Source organism: Aquarana catesbeiana, linkage group LG12 (assembly GCF_042186555.1).
Source record: "Aquarana catesbeiana isolate 2022-GZ linkage group LG12, ASM4218655v1, whole genome shotgun sequence".
Classification (NCBI taxonomy): domain Eukaryota; kingdom Metazoa; phylum Chordata; class Amphibia; order Anura; family Ranidae; genus Aquarana; species Aquarana catesbeiana.
In genome coordinates, this window is record NC_133335.1 from 198,764,685 (window position 1) to 198,779,281 (window position 14,597).

Here is a 14,597-nt window from a genome sequence, read left to right on the forward strand (position 1 = left end):
CCACCAGCAGCCTGCCACCAGATACAGTGTGCCACTTGCCAACCACAGCCTACCACCAGATACAGTGTGCCACTTGCCACTAGCAGCCTGCCACCAGATACAGTGTGCCATATGTCACCTGCAGCCTGTCACCAGATACAGTGTGCCACTTGCCACTAGCAGCCTGTCACCAGATACAGTGTGCCACTTGCCACTAGCAGCCTGCCACCAGATACAGTGTGCCACTTGCCACTAGCAGCCTGCCACCAGATACAGTGTGCCACTTGCCACTAGCAGCCTGCCACCAGATACAGTGTGCCACTTGCCACTGACAGCCTGTCACCAGATACAGCGTGTCACTTGCCACCAGCAGCCTGCCACCAGATACAGTGTGCCACTTGCCACCAGCAGCCTGCCACCAGATACAGTGTGCTACTTGCCACCAGCAGCCTGCCACCAGATACAGTGTGCCACTTGCCACTAGCAGCCTGCCACCAGATACAGTGTGCTACTTGCCACCAGCAGCCTGCCACCAGATACAGTGTGCCACTTGCCACTAGCAGCCTATCACCAGATACAGTATGCCACTTGCCACTGACAACCTGTCACCAGATACAGCGTGTCACTTGCCACCAGCAGCCTGCCACTCCCTCCAGGACTCTTTCAGGATGGGTAGAGAAGGGACAGGGCCAGCATAGTCAAACAAATCCCTGGAGCCCCCACCCCTCCTGATCTGGGATGGTATGGTTGTGTGTAAATTGAATGCCAGCAGTATTGATCAGACCAAGTTCTATAGAGGGGGGTGTGTACAGCCTTTGGGCTCACACTGGTTTGCTGCAGTTTGGCCGCACTGCTTGTGTATCTGCAGTTTTAGCTTGCAGTCCTATTGATTTTGGTGCGCTTTCAGAACAAACATGCAACCTAATAGAAATCAATAGGACTGTGGGTAAAACGCAGGAAAACTGCGGATACACCAGCAATGGGCCAAAACACAGCAAAGCAGTGTGAACCCACCTAAAAGCACAAGGAGCCAAGTCTACATATTGACTGCAGTTATAACAGCCAATGCTGAAGATAAAGGTAAAAGAGGGGGAGAGAAGGGAGATAAGAGTCCAGTCACTGAGCTCACACTTGGATGGGAAGTTTATCACTCAGATATGTGTTCAGTTCACCTTCTATCTGCGGCTGCTCTGTTCACAATTTCCCAGCCCACACAGCTCCTTCACTGCACACAGAGAGAGGAGAGAGGGGAGGGGGAAGGCAGAGCCATTTGTGTAGGGGGGAACTGTGCACTGTGACGCTGTACTAAACACAGTGAGCCAACACAGATGCAGCCAGACACCCCTCCATTTACACACAGCTTCTCCTGTCCCATAGACGTTTATGGGCAGGAGAAAGTCGGGCTTATATTACTAGCTGTGAGGGCCGATTTCAAGGCAGGGGCCTGGAGCTGCAGCTCCATCAGCCCCTATGTTAATCCGGCCCTGCTTAAACACATTTTGATATTTGTATAATTTTCAAGAGTTAGCTCACTACTTGCATCTGGGTTGAGAGTTTTTGGGAAGAGTACTAAGGCAAGGTGCAGAGAATATATACACTATATTACCAAAAGTATTGGAACACCTGCCTTTACACGCACATGAACTTTTATGGCATCCCAGTTTTAGTCCGCAGGGTTCAATATTGAGTTGGCCCACCCTTTGCAGCTATAACAGCTTCAACTCTTATAAATAAATAAATAAAATAAATTACAATTATTGTGGAACTACAATCTCTTATTTTTCCCATCCCCCAAGTACTGGAAGCAGGGCTGCCATTAGAAATTGTGGGCTCCATACTGCCTGCATGTTGGGTGGATGGACAGCACTCCTAGAGTGCAGGTACTTGGTGCAGACTGTACCCCCTTAACTACACCACTGCCTTAGCCCTATCAGTTTAGCAGCTGGTAACAGATATAGAGGTGGGACTATTTACTCATCCAGGCAGATTAATTGTCTGCCCTGTGGTCTCCAACATTTGTTAATGTTAACATTAATAAACATTAATTAAAGTTCTGGCCTGCCCTGGAGAATTGATATAGAAGAAGAGGCCGAGAAGTTAATTTGATTGTCAGGAGTCAAGGCAGGAAGGGTTACTCGGCCTGCTCCAGAAAATTAGTAAATAGTCCCCTCTCTCTGTCCCTGGCTCCTGCTGCTGAACTGATGGGGCCCAGGGAACTTTTATTTAATCGCTGGGAGTCACGGCCCCTGGAATTACTGTGCATGCAGTGCAGCCAAAGGTATTTAAAGAGTCCCCTCCCTGCTGAACTGATAGGGCAGGGCCCCATAGAGGAGGCCCAGCTCTATCTTCCTATCAGCGGCCCTAACTGGAAGAGATTACTTCTGCTGTAACTGAACTTTACTCATTTTTTTTTTTTCCTTAACATGAGGTTTCCTTGTGGTCCATAAGAGAAAATTCTTCCTTTGCAAACAGAGTTCTCCTTTTTTTCTTTATGATTGTTCCAACTCTTCTGACCCAATACATCTTCATATCCTCACAGTCATATGAAAAAAACAAAAATCAATGGAGAACCTCTGTGCGCTTGGCTGCAAAGGATCCTATGGTCAAAAGGACTGAACTGCCTCTAGCATGCAGCTACGCTGTTTTCTAGTACAGATTCACCCGTGCAGTATAAAACATATTTACCACTGCTCCGAGAAGTTAATGGGGCATGTTGAATTTCCATAATGTCAGGTAATGGGGCGCTTCAAAGGAAAGAAATAAAATATACTCAAAAATTCACTAAATTACTGTGGTATTCAGGAGAGAAACTGGTTGCTGTTAACCCAGCAGACACCTCATAAAAACAAATACTTATTGTATGTGCTACTTACAAACAACAAAGTCTAGCACTACTTTATATATTTCTATAGGTGGTGACTTGCGCTTAATTAAGAGCAGACATTTCTATAAAAATGATAAGATAGAAATAATAAAGAAAAGAAAAAAAATGATTGAGATTATATATATATATATATATATATATATATATATATATATATACACATGCTGTATATATACACACACTATATTACCAAAAGTATTTTGCCGCCTGCCGTCTTATGCCCTGTACACACGATCGGACATTGATCGGACATTCCGACAACAAAATCCATGGATTTTTTCCAACGGATGTTGGCTCAAACTTGTCTTGCATACACACGGTCACACAAAGTTGTCGGAAAATATGATCATTCTAAACGCGGTGACGTAAAACACGTACGTCAGGACTATAAACGGGGCAGTAGCCAATAGCTTTCGTCTCTTAATTTATTCTAAGCATGCGTGGCACTTTGTGAGTCGGATTTGTGTACACACGATCGGAATTTCTGACAACGGATTTTGTTGTCGGAAAATTTTATAGCAAGCTCTCAAACTTTGTGTGTCAGAAAATCCGACCATGTGTACAGGGCATTAGTCCGTAGGTTTCAATATTGAGTTGGCCCACTCTTTTGCAGCTATAACAGCTTCAGCTCTTCTGGGAAGGCTGCCCACAAGGTTTAGGAGTGTGTCTATGGGAATGTTTGACCATTCTTCCAGAAGCGCATATGTGAGGTCAGGCACTGATGTGGACGCGAAGGCCTGGCTCGCCGTCTCTGCTCTAATTCATCCCAAAGGTGTTCTATCGAGGTCAGAACTCTAAGCGGGCCAGTCAAGTTCCTCCACCCCAAACTCGCACATCCATGTCTTTATGGACCTTGCTTAGTGCACTGGTCCAAAAATCATTTTGAGGGGGGTGGGGGGTTATGGTGTAGGATTGTTTTTTAGGGGTTGGGCTTGGCCCCTTAATTCCAGTGAAGGGAACTCTTAAGGCATCAGCATACCAAGACATTTTGAACAATTTCATGCTCCCAACTTTGTGGAAACAGTTTGGGGATGGCCCCTTCCTGTTCCAACATGATTGTGTACAAAGCAAGGTCCATAAAGACATGGATGAGTGAGTTTGGGGTGGAGGAACTTGACTGGCCTGCTTAGAGTCCTGACCTCAACCCAATAGAATACCTTTGGGATGAATTAGAGTGGAGACTGCGAGCCAGGCCGTCTCGTCCACATCAGTGCCTGACCACACAAATGCGATTCTGGGAGAATGGTCGAACATTCCCATAGACACACTACTAAACTTCTTCTCAGAAGCGTTTATGGTTGAACTAGAGGGACTTGTGTCTTTTTTCAACACGATTAACTATGTAAGTGTTGAAGCTGTTATAGCTACAAAGGGTTGGCCAACTCAATACTGAACCCTACAGACTCACACTGGGATGCAGTTAATGTGCACGCAAAAGGCAGGCATCCCAATACATTTGGTAATATAGTGTATGTGCTATGCTCAAATTCCATGAATGGGGTTTACAGCCACTTTAACCAAATTTGGGTTTTGACAATGCAATTTACTTATTACTAGCTGTGACCATGTGTGTGTGTATTCATTTATGCCTGTGTGTGTAAGGGTACTTTCTCTTTCATATTTAGTATTCATAATACAATGGCCAACCAATAAAACCAATATGAATTCATCACTCATTGGTTAGATTTCAGTGAACTGAGATTGGTGGAAACGGATTGCTGTTCTGGCATATGTTGCTGTATTTATGTAACTCTTCAGGTTAAACTTGAGTCCTGCATAGGCTGATTGCTGAATGGACCTTCAGTCTATTCTTGTGACCTGCGATTCTCAATCCTGAAGTTACATCTGACCTGCTCTTGGATTTTCCTCGTTTGTCTAGAATTTCTGATCACCTACATTAGCGTGGCTTGTGGAAGCTCTCAGCAGGTTTTAGGAAGGAACACACTGCAATGACTGGAGTGGTTATGAAGGACACTTAAAAGTGGTATGAAGCCAAGTCGGAAGCAGAAGCGAGGTCACAGAAGTAGCCAAGGTCAGTAGCAGGCAGGCGAGGTACAAGCAGAATCCAGGATCATGTCAGTAACAAGCCGGGTCATCAACAGAAGTTAGATAGAGGATACACTCAAGACACAGGGAAAGCTGAAGACCAGTCAGCACTGACAGTGATCAAGATCATTCCTTAACTAGCCCATCTGGTGCCAGAAACTGTGGGCAAGCTCCCGCGTGCATACACACGTGTGCCTTTATGCGCATTTTTATGAATAATGCGTCCACACATTTCTATTAGCAATGCATCCATGCGCATTTATATTAGCAATGCGCCTATGCTTATTTCTATTAGCGATGCTATGCGAATGCGCATATCTATGTGCCAGTTACTATACTGGAACTCCCTTACAAGCAGTCTTTCAAAGAAGAGGTAAAGCAGCGTCAGTCTCTCTAGGATCTCCCACTCTCTAGCCTCTAGTCACTGTGTTCCTGTATACATGGAAACCTCCTTCAGCCAGACCATAACCCATGAGTCTCCAGGTCAGATCCTCAACAGATTTCCCTTGACTGTTCTCCACACTTTAGCAGTAGACCTCCAGCTCTCCCTGAGCTAGGACCTTGAACAACCTCCTGCAGGCCTCAGCAGCTAGCCCAGAAGGGCAGACACCCCCCCCCCCCCAGGCTGGGTCTCTCTCCACCAGGGCAAAGGACCCTGCTGCTCTAGGCTCCAGACTATTTATGCACACCACAGCCCCCTGCTGGTCACTCTCACCCAAGAATTGGTGGAGGCTGCATGAATATTCAGCCCAGGGTCTGCCTCTCTCAACCCACTGAATTCCAGAACTTACTGGAATGTAGGGGGAAGTAGGTGAATCTGCATCCAGCAGAGCCCAGAACAGCCAGTATCAATCAAATCCTAATCCACTGGCCACAGAGGAGCCAAAAACTAAATTTACTGAACCTTATTAGCTGCCCAAGATGGTGCTACAAATAAAAGGAAAAAGCATCATGAAAAGAAAACTAATTCAGGTCTGGTAAGCTACAATATTTTAAAGTTTTGTTCTTATGTGCAGATACACTTTAAATCAGTGCAGGCACCAGTGATGAGGTGCAAAGAGCAGTAATCCATAGCAGCCAATCAGAAATCATCTTGACAACCTTAATCTGAAATTTAATTGGCTGCTTAGCGTTACTGCACTTTTCACATCATCATTGCTCTTTGTGGCGCTTTACTGGAAAAAAACAAAAACGTTAAAGATAGAAAACATGTTGATCACTGACTGGTACTGGTTAGCAGAGCAAGAAGCTTCCATGAAAGCTTGTCTATATCATCCGACGGAGGATGCACAGGCACCAAACTCAATAGATCTTAACTGTTCCTGTCACACTGAAGGCAAACAGGAGTAATCTCCATGTGCTGCAGTTACTCTGAGCTTGTCACATAATAGTGAGAGGGAGGAGGTGCACCAGGCCCCATAACTCCATTGTGTATCTGTCACCTTGTCACCAACTGATCCATAGCGATGCAATAAAAAAAAATCAGTCCTGTTTCTGTTTAACCAGCCGGAAAACCTCTCACAAGTAGCTGTATTCTTCCTAAGTAAAAATCCATTTTTATTCCCCCTAGAGACGATCATTCGTGCAGTGCTCCCAGCCTTGATCTATGTTCCTTTTTACAAACTTCTCAGAGTCGCTGGCTCCCCGTTTTACAAGCCATAGCCACACTTTGGTCTCCCAAGATCCTTGAGAAGTCTTTGGTGATTGATTTACTAAACAGGAGACGCTCCCAGGTCAGATTTCTGTTACTGGCTATAAAACTCTAGAACCTCCTCAAGCATTTGGAAAGAGCAAAAGATTAGCCACTGTGATGAATGGCTAAGACCATCTAGCTGTGATAGTTACTTGGAAAATGGAGAGGGTGATTCACAGTGATATAAAACTGACATCTAGCTAATATAGAAAGTGCACCGTTAACCCGTGCCTTGCCCAGACCTTACAACCATCTACATTGTGGTGAACAGCGTCAAGCAAACAAAATTTATTTTGCAATACATACTTATTGCCCCTTGTTTCTAGCAGCAGGTACATGGAAGCCCTACGAGACACACCTATAAGAAAAAGTGATAATAACTGGGTTGCTACGTTACTATGTGCTTATTTAAGGGTATCATTTCACTAGAGCTTTTCAGATTAGGTCTTCCCTCTACCCTCTAATAGGTTGCACTTTGGACATCTCCTTAAAGTGAATCTTTCCAAGCATGTAGACATAATGGTACATTCATAATCTGCTTCAACAGCTGCTTCAAACACTCTCTTACGTTTCACAAGAGTTACAGGTGTTCGGTGTACCACAGCAAAGCCAAGATGTAGAATGTAGAGTTATGGTGTGAAGACCTCCTCAAAGCCACGTGGTAGGGACTAGGGCCCTTAAAGAAGAATGAGAATTGAAATTGAAGCGACACACCACTGCTAAGAGGTTTAGATACAACTCTATTCCATTAAAAATCAGGAGTACAATCCAAAAAAAGTATCACATGCGCTTGGGGGGGTCCAAGTTCCCTCTTCATCAGGGCTTGACTGACAACAATGTGAACAAACCAGAAGTGAACTGGACCTACATTTTTTGTGGCTGTGCTTACCTCATGACAGAAATTTGCATCTGTGAAAATCCCATTATTCCTTGAACGCTAGATCCGTTCCCCCCCTGTCTATTGTTTGGACCTACAATTTAGTTTTTTCTCCAAGGTGAATTACAAGCATAGGCCTTATCAGCAGCTTGTTTGGCAGCCAAGTTGCTGCTGCTTCACTTCTGGTTTGTTCACATTGTTGCCAGTCAAGTCCCGATAAAGCAGGCGCTTCGACCCCTTCGACCCCTGAAAAATGCCTCATCAGCAGTCCCAGTGTGAAAGGCCGTGTGCTTTCATACTAAGGCGTTGCGCTGGTAGGACGTTAAAATAAGTCCTGCAAGCAGCATCTTTGGGGCGCTTTAGGAGTGGTGTATACACCACTCCTAAAGCGCCCCTGCCCATTGAAATCAATGGGCAGCGCCGCCGAAGCGCCGGCAGCAGCACTTTGCGGGCGCCTTTAAACCTTTTATTCAGCCACTAGTGGGGGTTACAAGTGCCCCACTATCGGCCGAAATCACCTCTAAAATGACGGTGAAGCGCAGCTGAATCTAGGGGCGCATTACCGCTGACGCGGCAGCGCTGTAAGCATGAAAGGGCTCTTAATGGAATAAAGTTGTATCTGGACTTCTTAGCAGTGGTATGGCACTTCAATTTTTATTCTCCTTAATAACTCTACAAGCCAAGGGGGCTGTGGAGATCCTCTGGGGTGTAGAAGCTGCCTGCGCAGGAACCAGATCATTTACACCAACATCAATACTGAAGTTAACAATACCAGTAAGATAACCCTACAGGTCCAGTGCTATCTTTCCACTTTCCTCAACTAACAGAAGAACTACAGCCATGGTTTGATAATGAGTAAAAGCACTGCAGCACCCCCCCCCCCTTGACACCTGACTCTGATGGGTTTTACTTCCTCTTTTTTCCCCTGCAAAGTAAAAGCATAATGGGCTAGTATGCATCGCATACTAGCCCATTATGTTGCACTTAACTGCAAATGAAGCCCTCGATGTCCCCGCTGGTGATCGCATCCATCTTTACCCCTCTTCCTTCCGGGGCCATGGACTCCGGCTCTGTGACTGGCCGGAGTCGTGTGACGTCACTCCCACGTATAGTGGGAGCCGGCGGTCATGACACGGGTCCTTTAGAAATGGCACGACCGTGCCCTTTCTTCAGTGTGCATGCCAGGTGACATTGGCGCAAGCGTATGTGTTAAATATCTCCTTAACCGTCCAGGTTTAGGAGATATTTCCAGTATCTACAGGTAAGCCTTATTAGAGGCTTACCTGTAAGTAAAAGTGGTGTAACTAGATTTACAACCACTTTAAGATCAAAAACCTTCTATCGGTTGAACGACTTTAATGTTGTGTGTAAATGGCAGCATGTAAAGTGGATGCCATTGCTTTAAAGTGGATGTATCCCGATTCATTAAATTTGAGCTGGGCACATATATCTGCAGTGTTTTGTTATCTCTCTTCAAAGCACTATGTCCTCTAGCTGTCTCCTACACCGTACTTCTGTATCAGCCTGATAACTCCTGACAAGTTCTCCGACACATATGATAAGAGCACCTGGAGCTTTGTGATGGGAACAATGCTATAAATAGATTAGCAAAGCCCTGAACTATTCAACGAATAGAGCTGAAAGTCTCTACCTATGAGGAGAGGGGGTGTGTGCCTTTCCTCCAATCAGCTGTCTTGGCTGTATGCCCAGGCTTCACTGCAGTGTTGAACAGGAAGAGAAAATCTCCTAACATGATGTGCACTTTCTAAACCTTATATATAAAGATGAAGACAGCAGATATACATGTAAAACTTATGTAGGGAGATTTCTTTCATCCCTGTATATCATCTGAGGCTGTTCACGTCACTGGGTATATGTGAGGGTTTACATCCACTTTAAGGCAGTCAGGTACAGCAGTAAAACCTTACAATATGCTGGATGGAAGCAGAACTGATATTACATCTTTGTTCAGCCTTTACCTGGGGAAATCTCTGTAGCAGCTGATTCAGAATAGAAGTGGTGGTGGTCAGTTAAAGGGGTCAGTCCGAGGCAGCAACCAGGAAGGTTCCTCCGATGCAACAGCCAAGACATCTGGGCATCCGTGTTGCACTGGTCCAAGGTGTTAATGTGACAACTTCTGAATTAAACCTGTAGCCACAGTAGTAATTTAAGACTTTGAAATGAAACATGGAGTACTTCTATCTAGACTTAGGGCCTGAAAACTGAAATTGTAAAATGTGTGTGCTGTAGGACCAGCAAGATGGGGAGATGCTTCGGCTTACAGTCCCTAAGAAGCTGGAAAGCAAAAGGCACCCTGTAGGTCCAAGAAATGGCTTAACAAACCAGACACTAGGTAGCCCACCTACATACATATTTAAGTACTCATGTCTGGCCACTAATGTGACTAAATTGAACCACCCAGTGGCAGAATAATTCGGTCCCTGAATCTTTGTTCACTGGTTGTAGTGACTATAGTGAGTAGGGAAGGATTAAAACCTCTGCCATGTTTTATAGCTGCCTGAATCCCAACTGAAGCGATTTTCTTTCACAGCCTGTTGCATCCCCAAAGTAAGGAGAAATCTCACTTTTCATAGCTTTGAACAGAATGGGCATCTTCATTTGGAGGTTCCCTTTCTACTCCTATTTCGAGGCAACCATAACATTTAAGATTTCCCTTCACTTCCTGTCCCAGTCACAACTGTAATAAGAAGGTTTAAGTGAATCACCCTCAACAGGGGCTCAAAAATCAATAAACACCTGTACTATGTGCACCCAAAGTCTGGGGATTTCAAAACAAGCTCAAAGCTGCAGGAGTGGCCATGAGCTTGTATCTGTTTTCTTCAGCCAGCTTTCAGCTTAAGGCTAGGTTTCCACTATTGCGACCCCAAAGTCGCGCAATTTACAGTGCAACTTTGCATTGCGATTTTTGATGCGATTTTGCACGACTTTACAAACGACTTTGTGCGACTTTGATGTTATGCGATTTGGTCATAGTGATGTAATTCCTTATCCTGCTTAGTCATTTCCCCTTCCTCTTTTGTTGTCAGGTGTTGTAGAGTGCTTAGCAAACATGTTGGCTATGTGCAATATGTTGGGTCAGCAGCCATTATGGCTGCTGTAGCAGCATTAATAGATGAAGAAGAGGATAACCAGGGGAGAAGAAGGCATAGGTTTTGGATCCATCCTGTCATCGCCCAAAGGAAAGGGAGAGGCCAGTTTTGGGTCCTTTATAGCGACCCCCATGCTCATGAAGACAAATTCTTCAACTACACACGGATGTCAATTAGAGGTGAGAACATTTGTTTATGTCAACTTGCAAATGCTCCAAGTTATATTTTGAAAAACGTGTGCATGCATGGTCACCATGACTCTATTTCTAGTTTTTAGCTACGAATTGCTAGAAGTGTTCCAAAAAACGGAAGAAAAGAAAGGTCCATTTTTACATGGTTAATGTAGCTAATAGCCATATATTTTCTCTTTACAGTTTTGATGAATTGTTGGTTTTGCTCTCTAGCCATCTAGAGTGACAAAACACCAGTTTCCGAAGGAGTATTCCGGCGGTTGAAAGACTCATTAGTCATTATAACACTGAGGTAACTTTTCATACCTACCTATCTTCCTCTTACCTCATATGCGGCATTTGGAGATCCATGTCATTATTTAATGCTTTTTACATGAATTTAAATAATAATTACTAGTATGTAATTGTGGGTGTAATTGTGTTTACCATATTAATTGTCACTGTACATCAGCAGTTTCCTTCTCCTGCTCCTCTTCTTCCTTCACTTCCTCAGGCACCACCTTCCAAGCTAGTTTTTATTTCTAATATAGAAGTAGCTTATTGTTAATATTGCATCATTCTAATAAACTGTAATTACTCATTTTAGGTACCTGGCAACTTCCTTTGCAAGTTTGCATTTTGAGTTCTTGGTTGGCAAAACTACTGCCAGTAATATTGTATATGATACCTGCAGAGATATCTGCAATGTTCTTAGGGATTTGGCCCTGAAGAAGCCTACTCCCGAAGATTGGTTCAAGATAGCGGATGTTTTCTGGTAATGATGCAATTTTCCGAATTGTGTCGGGGCAATTGACGTCAAACATATAAGAGTAAAGATGCCCATTGGCAGTGGAACGAAATTCTTCAATTATAAAAACTATTTTTCGTTTGTCTTACTAGCAGTGGCTGATTCCAATTATTGTTTTAGCTATATAGACATAGGATCGTACGGCAGCAGCTCAGACTCAAGTGTTTTTGCACGATCATCTTTTGGAAGAATGTTAAGGGAAAATGGCCTGGACCTGCCACAGGACTGTCCGCTGCCAGGGACAAATGGGCCGCCACTGTCATTTATCTATGTTGGGGATGAGGCCTTTGCTCTCAGTGACCATCTACTAAGGCCTTATTCCAATTGGTCTCTGAGTGAATAGAAGAGAATCTTCAACTACCACTTAACGAGGTCAAGACGAGTTGTGAAATGTGCCTTTGGCATTTTATCTAACAAGTGGCAGATCCTACATACACCTATAAATTTGAAAATGGAGAATGCAATATTTGCGGTAAAAGCAGCATGTGTGCTTCATAACTATGTCCGAATTCGTGATGGGTACCTTTTTGAAGTTTCCCTAATGCATGATATGGAGGGTGCACAATGGAGTGCCAATAGGGGCACCAGCAATGGTGCCACAGTGCGTGAGGGTTTCACATCATTTTTCATGTCTTCTGCTGGTTGTGTCCCCTAGCAGCAGGATGCTATTGCATAATGTATAACACACATTTTATGTTTTATTATGTTTATATATAGATGTGTCACCTATTTTCTGGACATTTCCCCTAATTACCTGCTACAAGGTGGAGGTGCTTCACATCATTGGCTATACTGCAGCATTTCTATATTTTTTGTTAAGCCACCCAGGTGACATTTTTTAGATTCCAATTTTGTCTTTTTTTTGTTTATGTTTGGTTCTATGCCTGTTATGTGTAATTGCATTCAAATGCTGAATAACAGGTCTTTAACTGCTTCCCCACCGCGCTATAGCCAAATGGCGGCTACAGTGCGGCTCGATAACTCTGAGAGGGCATACATTGACGTCCTCCCAGAATCCCGCTCTCGCGTGCCCCCTGGGGCACGCACCCGGGAACATCCGTGACCGCATCATGGATCACGGTAAATGGCCGCTGATAGCAGCCATTTACCACGTGATCGCTCCGTCAAATGATGGAGTGATCACTTGTAAACAAACTGGCGTCACGTCCGGTTCCTCTCTCCCCTTTCTGTACAGATCGGTACAGTGTAACGGGAAGAGGGGAGAGATCAGTGGCAGCAGCACTGTGGGCTGGATGTGTAGTGCCCACAGCACTGATATGTGCCCATTCCAGCCATCCATACCCAGCCATCCATGCTTAGCATACGCATCCATACTCAGCATACCCATACATCCATCCATGCTCAGCCATCCATACTCAGCATACTCATCCATTCATCCATGCTCAGCCATCCATACTCAGCATACTCATCCATCCATGCTCGGCATACCCATCCATACTCAGCATACTAATCCATCCATCCATGCTCAGAATACCCATCCATACTCAGCATACTCATTCATCCATGCTCACCCATCCATACTCCTCCATACTCATCCATCCATCCATGCTCAGCCATCAATACTCAGCATACCCATCCATACTCAGCATACTCATCCATCCATTCATGCTCAGCCATCCATACTCAGCATACTCAGCCATCCATATTAAGCATACCCATCCATCCATCCATGCTCAGCCATCCATACTTAACATACCAATCCATCCATCCATGCTCAGCCATCCATACTCAGCATACCCATCCATCCATGCTCAGCCATCCATACTCAGCATACTCATCCATCCATCCATGCTCAGCCATCCCATCCACCCCCATCCATAATTAGTCATATCCATCCATACTCAGCCATACCCAGCCATACTCAGCCGTACCCAGCCATACTCAGCCATACCCAGCCATACTCAGTCGTACCCAGCCATACTCAGCCGTACCCAGCCATACTCAGCCGTACCCAGCCGTACCCAGCCATACTCAGTCGTACCCAGCCATACTCGGCCATACTCAGCCGTACCCAGCCATACTCAGCCGTACCAAGCCATCCCATCCATACTGAGCCATACTTAGCCATACTCAATCATACCCAGCCATCCCATCTATACCCAGCCATACTCAGCCGTACCCCTCCGTACTCAGCCATACCCGGCCATACTCAGCCATACTCATTCATGATCAGCCATCCCCATCCTTGGCTCATCCATCCCCATTCAGGATCATCCATGCCACATCAGTTCTCATCCATGCCACTACAGTGCCTCACAAAAGTGTAATAGGTAGTCAAATTAGATTTGAAACGTATGCCCCTAGAACACCTGATGGTGCTCCTTGCATGTTGGGCCTCTCTATGTGGCCACGCTATGGAAAAGTCTCACAGATGTGGTATCGCTAAACTCAGGAGGAGTAGGAGAATCTATTTTGGGGTGTAATTTTTGGTATGTACATGCTATGTGTTAGAAACATTGTGTAAATGGACAACATTGTGTAAAAATAATGCGTTTTCATTTTCTTTACACATTTTCCAAAAACTTGTTGAAAAAAATTACATGTTCAAAAGACTCACTATGCCTCATAGATTATACATTGGGTTGTTTTCTTTCCAAAATGGGGTCATTTTTTGGGTGTTTCCATTGTCCTGGTTCTCCAGGGCCTTCAAAAGTGTAATGCCCCGTACACACGGTCGGATTTTCCGATGGACAATGTCCGATCGGAGCGTGTTGTTGGAAATTCCGACCGTGTGTGGGCGCCATCGGACATTTTCCATCGGATTTTCCGACACACAAAGTTGGACAGCAGGAGATAAAATTTTCCGACAACAAAATCCGATCGCGTCAATTCCGACCGTGTGTGGCCTGTTCCGACGCACAAAGTGCCACGCATGCTCAGAAGAAATTCCGACACGGGACAGCTCGTTCTGGTAAACTTAGCGTTCGCAATGGATACAGCACTTTCGTCACGCTGCAATGTAAAAAATGGTTTAATACAGCGCACTCTCTTCTTCTTTATAATGTGACA